This window comes from Gallus gallus, chromosome Z, assembly GCF_016699485.2.
Source record: "Gallus gallus isolate bGalGal1 chromosome Z, bGalGal1.mat.broiler.GRCg7b, whole genome shotgun sequence".
Classification (NCBI taxonomy): domain Eukaryota; kingdom Metazoa; phylum Chordata; class Aves; order Galliformes; family Phasianidae; genus Gallus; species Gallus gallus.
In genome coordinates this window covers 13,976,836-13,998,618 of record NC_052572.1, presented here as the reverse complement: position 1 = coordinate 13,998,618, position 21,783 = coordinate 13,976,836, and the positions used below count along the sequence as shown (strand labels likewise).

Genomic DNA, 21,783 nt, shown 5'->3' with positions numbered 1-21,783 from the left:
GAAAAGTGAGAGTTCATAAGCCACTGATGAGATTTTAGCAAAAGCTTTCATATGGTTGAAACAAATTTTTTTTAAGGTGCCATGCCAACACAACCAAGGAAAATTTGGCTGGCATCCTAATAGAGATGCCATCAGTTTGAAAGGTTGCTATCTGAAATAAAGAATTTTGTATTTAAAATATTATTTGAAACCTTCATTTGATGCCAAAATAATATTAAATAAAGGCAATTGGAGTGCACCACTACTTCTCTTTGACTGAACACAAACACACAATGCTGTTAAGTAAGAAAATGACCACACTGGCTTCTGATTAATTAAAGTATTGCTCTGTTCTGCTTACTAAGCTGAGTTATAGCTTCTTTGAAAACAATTTCCAAAATATACAAGTGTGAATAAAATCACAATGGTCATGTTTTAATAATTATTCACATTTACTCTAAGAATAACGCACAGCTTTTTCTGTGATAACATATTTGTATATTCTATACTTAGACATCAGTTTCCTTAGACTACCATTTCAAGCTGGTACAATAATGGTTGTGGCACAAAGAGTCAGTGTAGTGTGGTAGGCAGAAACAAGAGAGTAGGAACCCAGAAATATTTCACATATTTGTAACAGATGCGGACACTAGCACCTCAGAAACACTAGCTCTCATACATGTAAATCACGGCCATATGATATGCTCCAATAGTATAAATGTCACAGGAAGGATCAGGGTAGAGTCAGACGTTAGATATGTCTGACTGGCAAGAGGCACTAACCCAAATACCATACACTCTGGCCACAGGAATAGCAATTTTGTAATTTCTCCGGTAAGCTTCTCTCATAATTGGACAAGGAAAACAATATAGTAGGGCTATAAGTATAGGCAGCAAAAGACTCATTAAATAACTAAATTCTTCCCTTTTCTTAGCTCATAACTCATTAATCAAGAAGTAATTATCTTCTAGTGCCACTCTATTGAACATCATGGGAACAACTGAGACCTGAAAGGCAGCATGAACCCCCAGTGTCACTGCAGAGCAAGAGCAGAATATCCACAGTAATTATCTTCTAGTGCCACTCTATTAAACATCATGGGAACAACTGAGACCTGAAAGGCAGCATGAACCCCCAATGTCACTGCAGAGCAAGAGCAGAGTATCCACAGCAGCACTAAGACTTGGAGCACAGAACCTGCATCCTGCTTCCATGGATAACAACAAATGACTCTGAAAATAGAAAATGAAAAGTTTGAAATTGAAGGTATTAAAACCTCATTTCTAAATTAACACTTATTTCCCTCTAACTATGTGTAGTTAGTAAAGGGTACAGAATACATTAGTTGAAGTATGATGGAATTAGATTCTGCTTTTTACATGTATAAAGAAGAAAAAAAACCCTCATAAAGCAGAGAAAAGCACATATAAAATGCATCTTATTTCTGGTGCTGACTAACTAATTTTATGCTAACAAATGCCGAAAGCAACACATGACCTTTATAACATTTTGACTATGTTTACTCTAGTAAACTGAAAAGAACCAGGGAATGGGCCCAATTATTGGCATCCGTCATCCTTACACAACATTCAATTGCCTGCACAGCTTCAGCTCTGACCATCTAGCCCTGTCCCAGCCACCCATGCCCTGGCACAGAGCTCCACAGCTGCTCTCCATTGAGGGTGCAAACGCGGCCATTACAGGGCACAGGGATGCAAGCTGTGCCTCACCACTTTGTCCTCAGCCCACACAGCAGCACCCAGTCTATTTTAGCCTACATGCCTCCTCTGAGCCTTGGGAAATCTACTTTGTTAGTGTTAGAAAGGGTGAAGGAGAAGGCTTAAGTAGGGGAAAGATAAGGCTGAAATGCATCTTACGTAGTAGATACCCTTCAAGCTTTAGCAGGACACAAGGCCATCAGTAGTGGCAATTTGGATCTATAATCTAGATTGGTCTGGTCAAATTATCATCCATATTGAGAACAACAAAGGCCCAGTGATAACAAGATGAATATTGTAATCTGAGAAAACAGTGGCAACGGCAGCCAATTTGTATCAGTCTGCCTCTTCTGCTGGTTTAACCTCAAAACGAAAGGCTAAGAAGCTTTCTGGCCCAAATCCTTTTATCAAACTAAGTACTCTCTCTTTCTTTACCCCTTCAGCCTTACCTCTGCCAGTCATCAAACCTATGGGTATCTTACATACGTTAGGTAAGACTGAGCAGCACTTCTTCCAGCATTAATATAGGCCTGGCACAACTGTTTCTTATGTTACACGTATGAACTATTCAGCTATGTGTTGTTACAAGCTTTTGAAAAACAGGCCTGGTAAAGGAATTGTCCATGACAGCTTTTACATTTGCCAGGCATATTTTTCACAATCTCAGAAATAACCACATTATTATTTATAATTTGCAACATATTCACATTTCCTAGAAGTTCCTACTCATTCCACACGGTTTCTGTATTGTGCATGTGTAACACACACACACAGTCCCTACCATGGAAGCCTGTCAGGGCCCCCTTGTGCAGCAGTTATATATAAAGTTCTCTCAGTTCTCTGCTATAGCAAGAAACACTGCGATCTTCAGGAAACTTCATTGTTCACCCGTGTTGCCCCTTCCCACTCTCCCTGGAGCACTGGGAGTAATGGTCTGTAAACCACCACCACAGTCTATTAGACAGACGGCTGTGCACTTTTCTCTTTTAGATCACTGGACAGAAAATGAGGGTTTGTAATGAAAAGCTGAAAGCTCTATTTCCCACAATCCTCTTGTATGATTTACAACAGTCATGGTAATTTAATGCTGGCAACCACAGACCAGAATGCTTCACTACTATTGTTTTAGTAGCACAATCAAATTACCCATTCTGGGCTTTTACAATCATCTTGTTACGTGCATATGTTATCACTTCATAAGCAGTAATATTACCAGATGGAATAATTCAGTGGGGAATCATAACAGAAACAGTATTCTGAATGTAACTCCCATATCTGACCATCAGTGAGAAGTCCTTTATCACAATAGATGTTTAATGCAGAAACAGAATTTTAGAAACTTTTATAGCAATCCATTCTTTCCTTTTTCAGTTTTGGAACTTTAATGAAGGAAAGACATTCTTTAAAAGCAACCACTGAAAATTCCTGAACACTAAGACAATTGCATGTATGTTTAACTTATCCCTAAGACCCTTACAACTTCAATTAATGCTCTAAGCTACAAAGACACTTATTGCAGACATTAGTAAAAGCCAGCCAAATTCTTCTTTCCTAAATTAGGCCTGCCAGTTATGGCAGAAGTCCTTTGCATGCATGTGTGACAGATTAGACAGAACTAGAAAAGAGCTCTTTTCTTACATTCGCTTTTGTGGAGTGATTTGTCACATTAGTAAGTTAATTCCACATATGACTAACATGCAGCTGTGAAGTATACAGAACATCACAATAAACACCACTTGACTTCTATGCACTGTTATTACAGCAGGAGGGATGAAGAGGAAAGCTTTCTGTATATATAACCTCAAGATAAAAGATGAATCATACCAAGTGGGCTGTCTAGTTGCATTTACTATGTAAAGTAACTGTAGAAAAGAAAAAAAACAAAAAGATTTTGTGGCATTTTTAGTAAGAATTTTGGACACTATTGGGCAGTGAAGTTAATAGTTCAGTGAAATCGTACCTATGCAAGGAGAATCCTAAAATGAAGTGACAACATCAGCAGATATGAGCTGTGTTCACATTCTGTTCTGTGCTGTTTTGGATGGAAAATGAGCTGGATGTTATATCTAGATCCTCCCTTACTGCTCAAGTCTTAGCTTCACAATCACGTTAGTCCTGCTACCGTTCTGATCTTGGAGAGAGACCAGCTCCTCGAAGGAACACATGCTACTTGTTTACTATTTCATCCTGCAATTTGTGAGGCTTGCTCTTGTTAATCTCATATTAGGTCTGCCCAAAGTGTTAAGATGACGGTGCAAGACAACCAGTCCATACAAAACCACAGTTGCAAAAGTATGTCTTGCAATAAAACTGGGATTTTGGAAGCAGTATCACTATTAGCTACCATTTAAATGCAGTTGCATTTGTAATTCTTATAAAATTCCCTTCTAATTAGCAGGCTACAAGCACAGAAGGCCAGTTGCTTTGCAGCCATGGGACTGTACTAACACGCCTCCCCAGTGCTAACGGCAGTGTGAACACACAAAGAACAACAGCATTCTGGTGGTGTGAAGTAATGCCTGCCCTTGCTTATGTTCATGTCTGCCATATGCAAAAGCAGAGGAACTGAAGAGAAACAGAAAAGGAGCTAATCTAGAGAGCCAATAAAATAATCACATATGTTAGTGAGGTATACATGAGGCCTAATGCATCTGTAGCTGAATAACAAGAACAGCAATAAGATCATACATTAGGTTAAGGACAATACTGATAGCAGACATGGAATTCAACAGGCTGAACCAAAAGCTACAGTAAATAATAAAACTATTTCAAACACACTCAGCAGAGAGGTCAGGTCAGGAAATGAAATAATGCTGTTTCTAAGCCATGAGCAGGTGATTTATTAACAAGTGAGATGTTTGACAGAGATAAGGCTCTCTCTTTCCAGGTTGTTAAAAGGATGGCAAGAAAAGGTCCAGAAAAACACTGGAAAAGTGATAAGATATGGTGTGAACAAATTAAAGTTCGTAATGAATTTAAAGTTCAGGCATTGTTAAGTACCTATATTCCAGAGTTACAAAGGCCTGTGAGCTAATGCCAGCATCCTGACAGCACTCACAGTCCTTCCTGACCCTCTGCAACAACCCAGGGCTCCCATTCGCCCTGCCCAGGCCCCCACGTCAGCCCTGCAGCTGTCAGCCCCAGTGAGGCCATAGCAGGATCTGGCTCCAGCTCCCCACAGCTTAGCCTCTGTCCCACCACATCCCCAGGGAGGTCCCCAAGGCCCAGGGCTGGGCAGTGGTGGGACTACTCTTCAGGACAGTTCCTAGCAGTTTTATGACTCCTTTGTTTTTCGCCATTGGTAATGTGAGGCCTCATTCAAACCATGAGAGCTAGCAAAAAGGCCTCACAGATAATCAGTGGCTCCAGACTGGACACCAACAGAAAAAAATCCTACAGCTTATTCCACAAAATCCAATACTTTGTCATTAACATGTGTCAAAAGACATAGAATATTTACAAACCAATCAATGCTGAAGGCCAGCTATGTTTTCCTACAACAAAAGAACCCATTAATCTGAAGGGAATATGAACTTAAACAGCACTTATAAAACAGTAACCTGTGAGGACAATAAAGATAAGAGAAACCCTTCCTCATCCCTCCATCTACCATATAAAGGTCAACTCACCCTTGTGCAATACTGTGCTTGCTTACCATTGGAAAAACCCTAATTGACACTTAAACAAGCTATAGTTTGTATGTGCTAATGTGTTTTTAGCATCTTACATTTCAATAATAGGAACATCCTTGAATTGTACCTCAGACTACCCCTTAGTTTGTCTTTGCTTATAGGGACTGCCACAATACATCAGATCATATGAATCCTGTTATCATGCTGATCCCGTAAGATACATAGAAGAGTGTCCTGCTCATCAAAGAATAAACAATAATGAACAGGAAACAAAACAAACAAACAAACAAACAAAAACAACCTCAACTTTAAATGATTACATTTGATGTAATGTGCCAGACTTCGAAAGCTATTTCTGGAAATGGCCTTCCTAAATCATCCTAACTCCATGTGTGCAGTTTAAGTGCACACAAAATAATTTCAGCAATACAGTGCACCAGCACAGTGTTTATACTAAAATACAAACCACCTAGGATTTGTAAAAAATAAAGTGCTCTTGTACCTTTCAAAGCATCAACAGAAACTGAATGCAACCTTAACTTCACTAGAAACCTGACAGTGTTGTAGCTAAGCTCTAGGACAAATGTGATATGAGTAGATCTGTATTCACTTGAATTTATAATGGAGATAAACATCATCATACAAACGGCTTTACTACCACAGTCTTCAACTGATGTATGAAGAAGTGAAAACTACTTCCCTCAATTTCTCTGAAGTTTAAATATATAAAAACTTAAGCAACTTGCATGCATGTCAAGTTTAAATAAACAAAGTCAGTATGGGAAAAGAATAATGCTTCTGTTAAAAAAAAAGATGATGATGAAGATAAGCTTTGACTTTTCTTATCAAAAGATGAACATACATCTCACAGTTCTGCTTCGGGAAAGAAATGTCAAGATGGTCACTTGGCCATGGATGCATATGGCTTTTTTTTTTCCCTTACAACAAATGCTTATAATATCTCATAAAACCAGAGAAGTACAAACTGTAACTCAGGAAGCTATCAGAATGAACAAGTAATAAAATAGATTTAAAACAGCCCTTGCTTCTTATGCATCGAGATACCTTCTTTTTACAAAGAATACCTCGTAACATACCTCAATACTCATAGATTCTTGTAATACTGCTACATTTTAGTTTTCTATATATTAATCAAGCAGGAAAATTAGCTATAGAAATAAATGTCATACTGTGTATATTAACAAACTCTGGCAAGTTTTACAGGAGCAATATCGAGTCTTATAACAGGAGTAGTGCAACAGATTTGGAGCTAATTTTTTGAGTCCTTGAACTCAGTAGTCCTAAACAATACTTTTGGTTTGCTGCTACCCTTATTGAAAGAGAAGACATAATAAATGAAAATGCACACAAAAGTTTTAACTTCTACTCAATCTAAGGTTATTGCCCATATCAGTCTTTCTGATACGCTATCTGTTCTCAAAAAAGTAAAACAAAAAATGCGGATAGGTTCGAACCTATTAACTTAGCACATCTTCTTTCCCAGATTAAACTGACCCCAAATTTAATCCTCACAGTAATGAGAAGTCTGTCATTCCTAATCATTTTTTTTCATTTGAACTATGATCGCTATGCAATATACCTTAAAGTGAGCAGTCTAGCAGTGTGTTAGCTACAAAGCTATATTATAAAAGGTTTGTTTTGCAGTCAGACTCTATTTATATTGGTATGTAATTACCTGTAGCCACAACTATGGGAAGACTACAAAAAGCTACAGAAAATGGAAATACCTGTAAATGCTAGCACTAAAAAAAATGATAGCTGCTGGACAACACTATTTTGCCTAATGGTACTTAAAACCGAACAAGAGAGTGATGTGATTTTCCAACAAATTAAAAAAAACACAACACAATAATTATGGCATAGCCATTAAAACCATGTCTTATAAATTTCTCACCATTTTTTTTCCCAAAAGGACTATGGCACCAGAAAATATTAAATACCACTGTCAGTTAATACAGTGTTGAAAAAAATGTAAAGGTATCAAGCAGTAGAGTTTGAGACATGTTCACAGATCTCCAATAGTTGTGACTGCTTCCAGTCATTAATATTCAATGTGACTTCGGTTACTGAATAAAATTTCAAGGATCCTGGTACAATAAGAAAAAACAACTACTCACATTTCACTACAGTTTAACAAAAGAATCTAATGCACGGTAGACTGATTGCTGAGAACCATACAGAATTCATACCCACATTTTCTTTGAGAAAATAGCACTTCAAAAACCCGCTTACATAACAGCTGTAGTACACCTCCTGGAAGGAGCTGACTTGGAGGGCTCAGGAAACAACTGTTTTCATCCTAGAGTTCAGTACTGGGCACATAAGGTTTGAAAAGGAGGAATCTCCCATCTGTAGGCACCAGAGGCAAATCATGGTATTCCCATCTCACAAAGCAGGCAAGACACACTACCTCAAAGTATACCATCACTGTTTGCAGATGGCAAACATTTTCAATGTATTTCTCTCTTTAGTAACTGAGTAATTTCACCAACCTCAGCAGAAGCACGGGTTAAGTTGTATTAGTCAAATGCATACAAGATATTTTACAGAAAAATAAAAATTTTTCACAACAGCAGAAACTATATCCAATCCCAGTACTACAAGACGGAAGCAAATGAAATATGACCCCAAGAACAATATTTATAGTAACAAAAGTCACTTGTTTCTTGTTTGGAAAATTTTCTGTCTAGGAGTGGTATAGTCTGTAACGTTAGAGAATAAAACTGTTATGCTTTACTTATGTTATAAGTAAACAATACAGACCAACAGTTTGCCATGGCTGTTGAGAAAGTTTATTTGGGTACCAGGAGTGGTGAGCATATTATCACAAATTCATTTCAGACCCAAAATGTTTCTTTGCCTGCAGTGATGTAGCATGTTAACTATTCATAAGACTGAGCATCCGGTATTCTATGGACTAAATCTGCCCTGGTTGGTTGTATGATACCCACTCCATGTTATGGAGTTACCACTCCATACATCTGCTTCTCATCCTCGTTGTACTGCCATGTCTAATCTGTCCTGTTTGGACCAAGTGTGCTGAGGCTTGTTGTTTGACTCTGCGTGCAAGGTACATAACACTGTAGCTACAACAAATCAAATCACAATGCAAAGATCCTGAGGTTAAGTTTCTCTAAACTGTGCCCTCTAAACTGTGCTTTGAAGGGGGTCAGAGTGTACTGCTGTAATTCCAGATTTAAAAAAAAATAATAATAATAATTAAATCAATCAGCATGACCACAAAAAAACATCCCTAGTCATAAAGTGCTATTAATTCGAACTCGTCTGCACAGGGACTTCTGGGACTTGTCAGCAGAGACACAGATGGAACATTCTGCATGGAAGCAAATCATGTAATGAACGAGTGCAAATTTTACATTACGTTCTGCATTAATAGATTTTTAAGCAACCCTATCATTGCAATGAACCTTCAGTGACGCTGAGATAATGCTATCCTGTTGTTGAAGATCACTGTCCCCTTATCTAAAAGTGGAGTTTGTTTTTCTATTAATGAAAAAAAAGTGGAAGGCTGAAGTCAAAGAGGCTTACGATAAAGGGAAAGTCTAAATTTCCAGTGGCTTAAAAGAAACAGCATCAAAATATAATGTGTGTGAGCTGGGTTGGTCTTTTCTAATTTTTGTATATCAATAGTATTTTTATTTAAATAGGACTGAGGGTATCAGGGACCCACAGTCATCTTAGGACAATAATTAACTAAAAGTGAGAGTATGTAGTTTTGAGGAGAATGTCTGAGTATTATTACATACTGTACTTTTCACTCCTCAAAGTCATAGCCAGAAAGGACCATATTTAGGGTTCTGGAGGCTCAGGTTTCACGTTCACAGAGCTACCAGTGGTTTTCTAAAATGATACTTAAAATTATTGATTCGCTATTTCTAGCCCAAATCTTGAAAAACATCCCGCTGTTTATTCTTTAGAGAGATCATATTTTTCACATATCTTAAAAGCATACAAAAGGAATTACACAGATGCGTAAATGATTATCCTCTGGTTTAATATCAGCCACAGATACCTGCAGGTGTATTCTGCTCCTTGAAAAAAATATTAGTATTTCAGGATTATATTCAGCAATTCTGGTATTTTAATTTAATCCTGTATTATATTAACGTAAATCTTTATTTTATTTAGTCCATTTAATGTATGTAATCCTTATCTGAAAGTGAATTACTTGCCAGATGCCAGTCTTAGAAAAGTTTGCTGCTTACAGCAAATTACCTATTTATTTACATTTCAAAAGACATAAAGAGAAAAGCCCTTTCTTTTTCAACTAAGAATTGCTCTTTAAGATGGGTCTTCAGCATGGATATATTCAAGGCTTTCATATCTCCTATTTATCTTTTGTAAAACATGAAATTGCTTAGCGAAAGCCAGAGAGGTATCATCATACTATAGACGGTGGTCTTGTGAAGCTGACCAAGAAGTACAGTTTCTAATTGCTCCATCCTCCAAATCACTTAGGATCAAAATTCGGTAGCTGCACAGACTGCAATAGGGTATGGTGATACTTCTTCCCTCAAGGACAGCACCTGCACCACGTGCCAGAGAGGACACCACGAGTATATCAGTATATCACCTTCCATAGCAGTGGCCCACATAAATTGGATAGAGAGGAGTCCTAGTAAATTTTCTTCCTAGTTTTCCAAGAAGTTTTGATAGATATGCTCCCAAAACTTGTTTCCAACCATTTTCCCTCTGTAAACTCAAGTTTGCAGAATACAACTCACACTTAAGGCAGCTCTTACATTTTAAGGAGCATCCTGTTAAGTTCAATGTAAATAAAAGTTTCTAAATAAATGCTATGCAAGTCTCTTCCATTATTGTTAACTGGTACATATGAATTTAAGCAATTATAGACCTAATAGCTCACATACCGAATTCCTGGAACATTAAAGCCAAACAAGGAAATTTTATCTGCAATTTTGGTGCTATTTTATCCTTAATGAATGTTGGACCACCACAAATCTAAGGAAGTTGCAATGTATTTACAAGCTTTTGGGTCCAGCTATGTTCTGTAATTCTATATGTAAATATCGCCCAATGACACAGTGCTGATAAACTAAAATTGAAGTGATTTAAGAACTATGCATTCCAATCTGAACACATTACTGCATTGAGTGTCAAAACTAAAAAACATCACCAAAGCAAGTACGCAATTCAAAGGAGTACTGTTGTTTTATTATTGTAATAATATGTAATTATTATTGGTGAATAATAAAAACAGACCTTGATAAACGTGAACTGTAACATTTAGGGATTAATTATATTACTAAGACATATTTTCTAGTGTTTTCATACTACCAGAAGCCAATTATGCAATATAATAAGGATAAGAAAAGAAGAAAAGCCTTGGCAGATGTCTCTATTGGAAAGCCATTAGAAACAGTAGATTAGCGTAATTATGAAATTGTTGTATAACATTACAAAACTGCAGGTAATCATTAAAGTTTCTAAGCTACTTCTACTAAAGAAAGGGAACTTGTTGGATCATAATTACGCTCTTTACAAGCCCTGTGCAAATACTTGTAAAAAGTACACTGAAGTACACTGCGGTATTACAGAAACATACGTTTGGGCTATAGGACACCCGAGATTGACACTGAAGGAGCCTGGGCAGGATTTTACAGACTTGGAATTTTTAACTTAATCAACAGTAATAGCACAGTTGAGATCAAGGGCAATGCCCTTGAATTGCAAAAATATGGCAAAAATGATATGAAATTTGGTATTAGATGAAAATGCCCAGGTGATCCCTAGATGCAATTACAGAAGCCACGTCCTTGTTCTTAATTAAATAACCCCCTCATTAATCTAACTGTAACACTAAGCACATGAGAGCAAGGTACATCAGTCACCCAGATGACGTTATAGCAGACCTTACACAGCACTGATCAGCCACAGCCAACTTCCAGGGCCAGGTCAGGGCAAAACACTTCAGAAGCCAAATTATAGGTCATGGAATAGAAAAAAACATTCTTCTTGAAGATGAATTCAACAATTTTGTTGGGTCCAGGTGTCACATGGATTACGTTCTCAGAGCAAGCAGAGCTACACACAGTATTAGTGAGAGCATTAGGCCAACTGTACTCCAGTTACTTAGCTGCTAATTATAACCCCCCATTTCAATACTATGGCAGTGCTGATCTGGTGAGAACAGCAGGTACAAATCAGCATTACCACCCCTGTCTCCCTCCCAGATTCCCCCAAAAATTGAATGACGGGTGACAGACAATTCAGAAAAGTTTTGTAGAGAAAAAATCTCAGTATTAAATGGTAGGCATTGAAATGAAGATGAAGAGTCAGCGTTCAGAGAATTGTTGTTGGATATACTCCTGTCCAGTTACGATGTGGGTTTGCAGTTCATGGCTGGCCCTGCTAAACATCAGCACAATCATACGCTGTTATGAGGTGAGGCAGTAAGGAAATGACAATCATAATTTTTAATATCTCAAGAAAAATGCAGGTTTCTACATCAGCTTTTAAAACTGGTGCTTTCAAGCTGAGATAAAGTCTCAAATGGAAACTGTACCAAGATCAAAACCACAGAGGTCCATAATAGGACACAGAATCTGTGAAAATCTGGAGAACTCAACATTTTGAGAATGAAAAAGAAAACCACAGGCTTTTTAACAGTTTATAAAATCTGTAAGTTCTCGGATCATTAGCATGCTATAGGTTGAAATTTGTACAAAATATTTTTCATTTTGTGTTACATTTGAAGTATTTTTCCCAAAATGGTGTTTTTTGTTTTTTTTTTTCCTTCATTAGTCACATTTCTCACCTGGGACTAATAAATACCTTGTAAAAATAAAAAGGCAATAAATGATTAATATTCAATACTATTTGCAGACTTGTGGCAAAACAAGAGAGTTGTGTTATTTGTTCTGTTTTATGACTGTCTACACCAGGACACAGCTTCTATACCTTATTGCACTAATGCTTAGCTCTTGATGTATCTGCTGCAGGCTGAATTGCTTTATTGGATTCCTTGTCCCTTAGAACATTTTCAATTGCATCCTCTCTCTACTCTCTGGATTAGTCACCAGCAAAGTGTATGCTGAGCTTTAAATTTTAAGCCACTCTAACCCAGTTTCCTTTTAAGATGAAGGACTGGAAGACTGTTCCAACTCCTTCACAAAAACCTGTAACAAAAGGTTCAGAGTACAGCTGTCATGTCAAAATTATGCAGGGATGCACAGGGTGAATAAGGGCACCCATGTCTAAAGGGACACAGTAAAATCGAGATGTAGTTCACTGGAAACTGTTGCTTAAACTTTGTTTCACTAATATCCCAACTAAAATCTTCCATTCAATTTTAGAGATACTTTTTCATAGTGTATTTTTCTCCCATTGATGTATTACAGAAGAAACACTGCCATGCATAGTAAAAGTGACACTAAAGAACAAACAGAACCACAAAGCAAACAACTCTAGACAATAAAGAATAATAATTAATTTGTAACTAAATCTTTACTAATAATCAACAATTAATTATTTTCTCAGTCATGCACAAAATGAAAATAAGAAGAGGTTTCCCTCTGAGAGCTTTTTACTTCCCAACAGATAAGTAATACAGTACCCGGAATCAAACAATCACAATGTATGAGAGAGAGGGAACAAGAAAACATGCGATGGATATAAGTCAAACATTAACCATTCTCTCATAATGGCAATCAAATCAGTATTCTGACTCTTAAAGGAATGCTACAGGCAGGAAGGGTCAAAGCATGACTGCCATCGCTTCTGTACACAGCAGCAGATAAGCACCATGGAGCTAGGACTCATGACTCAATCTCCATACAAGCACCCCGCAAAGTACTAATGACTCTTAAAGCAAGAGGAGAATGCTCCCCTCTACTGCATTAACATATTTTTCTTTTGGAGAGAGAAATATCAGCCTTGTAACTAAGCCTTATTCTTAGTACAGGCAGATGACCAAGAATTAGTTTTTAAGGAACTGACAATATGGAGAGTTCAGCAAGTCCAGCATCTCTGTTTTTGGTCAGTCATAGGTCAACTGTTACAGAAAATGACATTTATTTAATATCCAATAACAGTAATTCCTGAGGCCGTAATCACATGTAAAATGAAATTTACCGCACGCTTTACAAACAAAAAGGTAGGTAAGGTCTCTGAGACCTTCATATCACTCATCCCATCAATAAAAGCAAAAAAAAATATCAGAAAATGGAGGCCAAATTAATGGTTGTTTGTTGTTTTTTTCGGGGAGGGGGGACTAAACTGATTGCAGCAATCAATAAATAAGTTTCAAAGAACTCTTTTAGCAAAAGCCTGGCCTAGACAGCAGGTATTACATTAACTGTCACTATCAATTAGGACTCTCTGTGAACAGACTTTATTTACAAAGCAAGAGTTCTGAGAATTCACTTGTGTGTTAAAAGAACCTCTGTACTGCTCCAGCGTGACGTCAGCAAAGCTAAGTGCTGCTTCATTAAGTGTAGCGCGGCACATTTCTTAATGGAGAACAACTCTAATATTTCCAGGGAGTTCACTGTCATCATGTAGCGTGGGACATATGTATTCACGCTAACAATTTCGGAAATGAGACAAAATACTGCTTGTTCATTTTATTCTTTTTTTCCTCCAAAAAGGCAGTATATCATAAGTGAAGCATTAGCATAAACTAGACAAACACTCTCCTCAGTTATTAAACATGGCTAGCTTTTAGCATGTTAAAGTTGGCAACCAGTAATGGGGAAAGAGAAGGAAGTTAAAAAGGGCAAAACATTTTGGCTCCTGAGAACACTATCATATCCTCAGCCCTACTCAGACAGGCATTGATCAGTTGACAAGGGAAATAATCAAACATAGGAAACAGGGTGGGTATTTCTGATAAGTCAGTAACTTCTTCCTCTGCTTGCAGTGCCTCTTGCAGTAGAATACAAACATAAACTTACTAGGTCAGCTGTACTTTTTGAAAGGTTTCTCTTGATTATAAAACCTACAAGTTACACAAACACAAAAGCATTTTCACTGGAGGGACATTCAACTCAAACCCATAAAGAGACCTTATTAGCTACCAATGCCGACATGTTCTGTGCATTATATTTTAGGTAATAAAGACACAATAGATTTGTTTGGAGGTGCAATAATATGAGTCATACATGACAAGGAGATAAACAGTACCGCTCCATTACCCATGAGATGAGACAGCTTCGGAGTGTTGTCACTATTTGCACTTAGACACAAAAAAGCTTGCAAATGAAAATATCAATCTCTTTAAGGAAAAAAAACAGCTTTGGTACTAAAATTAAAAACGGAACAGAAACTCTACGGCAATCAATTAAGCATAATTGTATTTATTTTTTAACAGAGACCATTATTGCTACCCTGAAGGTGTCTACATACTACAAAGGACAAAACTGCTTTCCAGCTCAGTATCCACATCTCTCCCAACCATAAGTGGCCTTGAGAGTTGGATGATTTAATTGTTGCTTAAAGAAACCTTGAAACAGAGCACAAGATGATTTCTTCACTTATAAAAGTAGCTTAACTCTGAAATTTCTGTACTTTAGTAAGGTTTGAGCAGACTTTCTTCTGAAACAACAGTTGAACTGAGAAAATTCCAGAAAGCAAATAAAACCAATGCTTATTTTAAAAAAACTGTTTTTTTTTTTTAATATATAAACAAGTATGACTCAGTCCTACACAGCAGTTTTACTACTAAGAACTTCCTGTCCCTTCCCTGCACTTGAATCATTCCCGACAACATGCTCAAATATGCCTTGAAGCTTTCCTTCGTTATTACTGCCCAGACGTGAAATGAACCCTGTTTAGAGAGATGGATGAATTCTCAAACCACACCAAAGGCTCTGACTGTGGATTATGCATGGAACTGCAGTAGCCTCCGTAGCACCCACATATAGAAAATAACTAATATAGACTTCAGTATTTGTAAATCATTTTGCTCTCAGGTAGAAAAGGAAGACATAGAGAAAGACACCATTTTTACTTTCTTTGTTTAAGTTTCTAAGGCCTTCATACACCAAACGCAGTGAATGAGATTGCTTTAGAAAATTATTGGATTTGCCAAGCAAACCACAGGCATTCAAAATTCATGAGGTTGGTTTAACACTGTGTTTAAAAATGAGCTTTCTTATTTTTCTGAGTCCTCAACCTTTAGGATTTGTGATATCTCATAGGTAGTACGGAAGACTATAAACCTGCTTTAGAAGTAAGATACAGGCTTGCTGCAGCTCTTTAAACATGAAATGCTTTCAAGCATATTATAGAACCACATGTAAGATCAAATGCTTGTAAATGGGCTAAATAGACATGGAAGAATACAATGGGTAAAACAGAGTGAGCCTTACCACATCTCTTTTCATCTCTTCTCAGCTCCCCTTATGAACTATCAAGAATTAAGCAGGACCACTCAAGGAGAGGAGGCTATTCCCACAGTAAGAAACCCTTAACATTACTGAATTTCACAATATGCAAGTAGACAGTGTCTGTTTTAGAAAGCAGACCCGTTACTGCAGTCAGTTGACTACATCAGAAGCTCATAATTATCTATCAAGAAGACACCAGGCTTCCCTTGATTAGCTTGAACATAAGGGGTAGAATCACTTTTGTGTACATTCTCAACTCCTGCCCAGTTTGCAAATGTTTAATGAAATATAAATAGCATTAACTTTCTCTCTGTGATTCATTTAGGAGGTTAAAAAGTTCAATTGAACATACAGTACTCATCAAAGTAGCCCATGGCATGGAGTAATTGTATCTGAGCTGTTACAGTGAAAATGGAATGCAAATTGATTCACACTGTACAAACAAAGCATTATTCCTGAAGACAGCGCAGCTCCACCTTCAAAGTCTCCATAAAACACCCCGTATAATCTGGCACTGCCTTCTGACCTTCCCATCACCAAAGTTAAGAAAATAACAATTGAAAAAGATAAAATAATCCAGCACCTGGATTGGGAATTCAGCCAAAACAAAGAACCAGGCTGCTCAGTATGAGATCACCTTTCAGCACATGCACAGTCAAGGCCAACTTTAAGGGATGAAAGAAGAGGTGATGTCCAGCAGGAGACAGGTTGGAAGGCAGAGGGGTAAACTGCACCAAGGATAATGAGGAAGGTCAGAAGTTCAACACTGGTGAGCAATCTGATACAGCCTCTCCCAATCACCACCCCTTTCTACTTGCCCTACAGGAAGAAATTACTTGCTAAACCCCATTACCACTTCCTACCTGCTAACCTCCTTCTCTAGGTATGCACCCCATGCACTCATCCTTTATGATAACCCCAATATTCCTATCTGTATTGCTAAAAAAGAAGAAAAAAACAGTAACATGCAAGATGTCTACAATCCATCTCATCAAGCACTCTTACAGCAAAAGCAAACGATCACCCTCAGCACAGTTTAGAAACTGCTCACACTGGGATTTCCAGGAAGGAGCACTCTGACAGAAAGGGAATAAACAAGAAAATGTGTACAGGGATCATCCGGAAGTTTAAGGGCAAAACTGTGCTGAGTGAGAGCAATGGCCCTATGTACCCAAAAGTCAACAACCGGATTCCAAGTATTTTGGAATTTGAACTCAATATTTCTTTAGTTAACAAAGTTTACAAACCTGAAGTCACGCCAGAGACAAAGAGAACATTTTCATTTTGCAATAAACCTCAGGGAGAGCAAAATCTCTTAGAAAATATCAACATGCAGCTGAAGAAAATTGCGGGCCAGTTTAGTAGTTGTATTTGAAAAGCTTCGTAAGTAACAGTTAGGGCCAGAGGAGAATCTGTACAGTCAGAAGATGTCTGGCCTTAAGTTATCACCTTAAACTATGAAAACAAAAAACAAACAAACAAAAAAAGCAGTGTGTGGATCTTTACTGACCACAAAGCAAACAGGACTTTGCTCTGACACAGGACAGTGACAGAGGCAGAACTCCAGTGTCATGCTAATGCAGCAGGTGAAACCTCTCCAGATCCTCAACAAAATCTGTTCTCACTACCCTTCTGTGGAAATAAAGAGATGGAATTTGTCTACCTGACTACATCATTTTACATGCTGAAGCTTGTTCTAAAACACATTTGTTTGGGGGCACGGTAAGGAAAGAAAAAACAAAGAGTAAGAGGCCTTAAATCACAGGAGTGTAAGTGATTACATCTGGGGAATTCCCATGATTCATCATTGTTGTACAAGATTAAATGCTAGCATGTAGCATGCTACCACTAACCAATGCTTAAAAAAAAAAGAAAAAAAGTACCCTACAGTGGAAGAGAAGTTTGGAGTAAAACACAGACTGAGTGCGAGCCAACAATGTGGTCTTATCTCAAAGGCACTGAACCAGCCCGTAAACCACTTATAACTGCAGTGTGCTAATGGGAGCAGCATACGTGCGACGGGAGACTGATTGTTCCACTGTTGGGTGCTATGAACGCCAAGTCACCTCTGGGCAGCTGCTCCTTGCAGAGGTCACTGGAAAACCAAGGAGTGCGGAGAATTACAGCCACCAAGTTCAAAAACCTGACCAACAGAGAAAGGTGTAAAGGTTGGTACTTAGCTTATGAGAGAAGTGAGATGTGGGGGGGGATCTGAGGAATCAGAGAATCATAGAATTGTTAAGGCTGGAAAAGACCACAGAGATCATGTAGTCCAACCACCAACCCATCCCCACCATGCCCACTAACCATAGAGTCACAGAGTCACCAAAGCTGGAAAAGACCTACAAGATCATCCAGTCCAACCGTCCACCTATCATCAATAGCTCTCACTAGAGCATGTTCCTCAATACACCTAAATGTTCCTTGAACACGAAGAGGAAGAATGGAGGAAGAAAGAGATACAAAGAGCGTCACTCAGTGCCTACCACTTCATTAACAGCACATTATAGCCACCACAACCCTTTATCTGACATTATTATTTTGCATAATAAGAATCTGGCATTGGTAAATATTCATTTAATCTTACCATTTTCATATGCACCATAAAAACACTGACTGCTCTATAAAAAAGAATTGGCAGCAGTCAGCACAGCAGCAAAAACTCTTCAACAAAGATCCTTTTGGCATGATGAAAAAACTCAGCTAGTTCAATTCATACAGAAATTCATTTAATAGGCAACTGATTTTTTTTTTATTTCTAGTTAATTGTAACATTTTATGAAAAACAAAATAAAATGCATTTTTCATTTATTTGAATACATGTGAAAATATTTGAACTCATTACATAACCCTACTAGAAATTACTTCTTTTTAGCTGTTTACTCCTGTTTTTTCAATAAGCTCTGTCAGAAAAACATTTCAGACTGCAAATTTTATCTAAAACGATTGAGCTACTTTTAAGAAATGAAGCTACTAGCTTAATCCAACTTAAAATTATAAACTGTCTTGATTTCTTGGAATCTCTGTTTTTCCAAAATTACTACTTTACCTCATTCAGTCAGCGGTAAGTATGTAATGAAAAGCTTCTATACTTCACTGCACTGAAAAGACTAATTATTTTCACTCTCAACTCAATGTTCAAGGATTTCTTCCATGGTCCATTCTGTCACCAATCTTATCAGGCTACATTCAAAACTTCCTTAAAGTCTGACATTTCAGGAAAATATTTTCCTTCAGCTATTTTAGCAAAGCACAAACAGGCAGTCATGGAACATCAGATTTCAGCAGTCATACATGTATTAAAAACACAAGTAACCAGCGTGCGAGCAGTCACATGTGATTGCATTAGTTTTGTTGTACATTGTAAACTATCCTGCTGACCCAGAGTGCAATCAAAAAGGCAGCCCGCCAGTCTCGCAGGCAGGTAGCTTTATATTTCTCTGGCACAGATAAGTGAACTGCTAGCTCTGGCAATGATACTGCATTAGTGATAAATTTTTGTCACCTGAGGCAACAATCTTTGCTCCTGTTTATCTCAGCAGATAGCACACATCAGGGAAATTCTGCAGATACTATAGATGATCAAGTATTAAACTCACATGGCTGAATCTTAAGGCTATCGAAGTAGATTGGTAGCTTCAGAGAAGGCTAATAATTCAGTTATTTAGTGAAGATACTAAATATTTTATCACATGAGCAAACTTCAGCAACTAAAGTCCTGGCCTAATGATGCTTAACATTTTGAGAAAACATATGGTATTTGCAGATATTCATATCAGACCAATCAAGTATCCAATATACATTTACTTGCCTAACTGAAGAAATTAAGCTGTAAAACAATTGACTGCATTAAATAACCTCCATGTGTTTCCACTACTCCTTTGAAGGATTAACACCAAAATCATAAAAATTATAGAATCTTTTGAGTTGAAAGGGTCCTTTAGAGGTCATCTAGTCCAATTCCTCTGCAACAAACAGGGACATCCACAGCTAGATCAGGGTGCTCAGAGCCCCATCCAGTCTAATCTTGAATGTCTCCAGGGATGGGGCACCCACCACATTTCTGGGCAACCTGTTCCAGTGCCTCATCACCACCACTGTAAAAAAGTTCTTCTTTACATCCAATTTAAATCACCCCCCTTCTAGTTTGAAATAATTTCCCCTTACCCTATCACAAAAAGACCCTGCAAAAGAGTCTGTCCCCTTCTTTCTTATACTCCCCTCTTTAGATACTGAAAGACCACTCTCAGGTCTCCCCAGAGCCCCAGCTATTTCAGCCTGTCCTCGCAGGGGAGGCATTCCATAACTTGGATCACTTTTGCGGCCCTCCTCTGGATGCACTCTAACAGGTCAATACCTCTCCTGTACTAAGGACTCCACATCTGAATGCAGTACTCCAGGTGAGGTCTCAGCAGTGTAGAGTAGAGAGAGGGGCAGGATCACCTCCTCCAGCCTGCTGACCACCCTTCTTTTGATGCAGCTCAGGATACGGCTGGCCTTCTGGGCTCCAAAGGTGCACTGCTGACTCATGTCCAGCTTGCCATCCACCAGTACTCCCAGGTCTTTTTTGGCAGGGTTGTTCTCCATCCTTACATCCCCCAGCTTGTACTGATAGCAGAGGTTGTCACAATCCAGGTGCAAGGCCTTACACTTTGATTTACTGAACTTTAGAAGGTTCATCTGTGCCCACTGCTCAGTCTGTCTAGATCCCTTTGGATGGCATGCCACCCCTCGGGTGTGTCAAATGAACCACACAGCTTGGCATCATCTGCAAACTTGCTGTGGGTGCATTCAATCCAACTGTTGATGTCACTGATGTGAAAGAGCACCAGTTCCAGTGCTGACCCCTGGAGGACACCACCCATCACTGATCTCTATCTAGACACGGAGCCACTGACCACTACTCTCTGGGTATAATCTCATGATCAGTTCCTCCTCCACTGAACAGTCCACCCATAAAATCCATATCTTTCCAATTTAGAGAGAAGGATGCTGTGGGGGTCCATGTCAAACACCTTACTAAGTCCAAGTAGATGGCATCAGCAGCTCTTTCTTTGTCTACTACTGCAGTTACAACATCATAAAAAGTGACAAGGTTGGTCAGGTGCGATCTGCCCTTGGTGAAGCTACGCTGGGTTATTCCTTATCACTTCCCTCTTCTGTATGGCTTAGCATAGCTTCCAGAAGGATTTGCACCAAGATTTTCCCCCACACTCAGTGAGACTGACAGATCAGTAGTTCCCTGGGTCATCCTTTCTGCCTTTGATAAAAATGGGTGCTAGATTGCCTTTTTTCCAGTCACCAGGGACTTTACCTCACCACCACAACTTTTCAAGTATCATTGAGAGTGGCTTGGCAACTATGTCAACCAATTCCCTCAGGACTCTGGGATGAATCTCACTGGGACCTGCAAGACAGTGAAAGATATGATAGTGCCTTCTACTAGGATAGTAGCACACCTGTAAAGATATTAATCAAAATTTAGTGTTGAAAGGAATACAGGAATAAGCAGCTTAGCCTTTCTGAAGACTGGTGGAGTCTCAAGAAGGGCAAGATCTTCTAATAAAGATGCTGCTCCCTTGGCTGCTAACCCTTAAAATGAGGGTGAGGATGGGTGGACTGTGGGTCCACACCTTCCCGTCACTCAGGTATACTGCTTGCAGCCATACTTCCTAGGTTGGCCACACCTTCTCAATCACTGTTTCAGGCTGTGACCTAGCAGTCACTCAAACACACCAGGCACCATTGGGTCTTATTTCCTAATTGCTGCTGCATCTGTTCATCCCTGCTTGACTAAAATTTGTCTCTCGTGGCAATGCACTACTTTTAGAGCTTGTGGATACACAAGCTTTTGGGTCACCAAATGGCTGCAGGTATGAGCTTGGCTACCTTGCAGGTTCCTACAGTAGCTGTTAAGAAAGCAAATTGCAGGATCCCCCTTTGACCAGTGCATGTGGCCCTAAATCACAGAACACTTCAAACTGCCTCAGACCCTGGCCCTGCAGCAAGACTGGTGGCATGTGGTATGTGGGGCTGCCGAAAATAGCTTCATGCCTGATCAA

General features: G+C 38.6%; 1 protein-coding gene across 5 annotated transcripts in view; it reads right to left on the bottom strand.

The window, feature by feature from the left end:
• The window catches only part of GHR (growth hormone receptor), a 132,256-nt gene that overhangs the window by 95,878 nt on the left and 14,595 nt on the right, over nt 1–21,783 (bottom strand). Inside the window, exon 3 of one of the 5 annotated variants that reach the window (XM_046905281.1) lies at nt 1,095–21,128. The exons of the other annotated variants lie outside the window; for them this stretch is intronic. The gene's annotated coding sequence lies outside the window, so the exon portion shown is untranslated. The remainder of the gene's footprint in view (nt 1–1,094; nt 21,129–21,783) is intronic. 5 annotated transcript variants of the gene reach the window in all.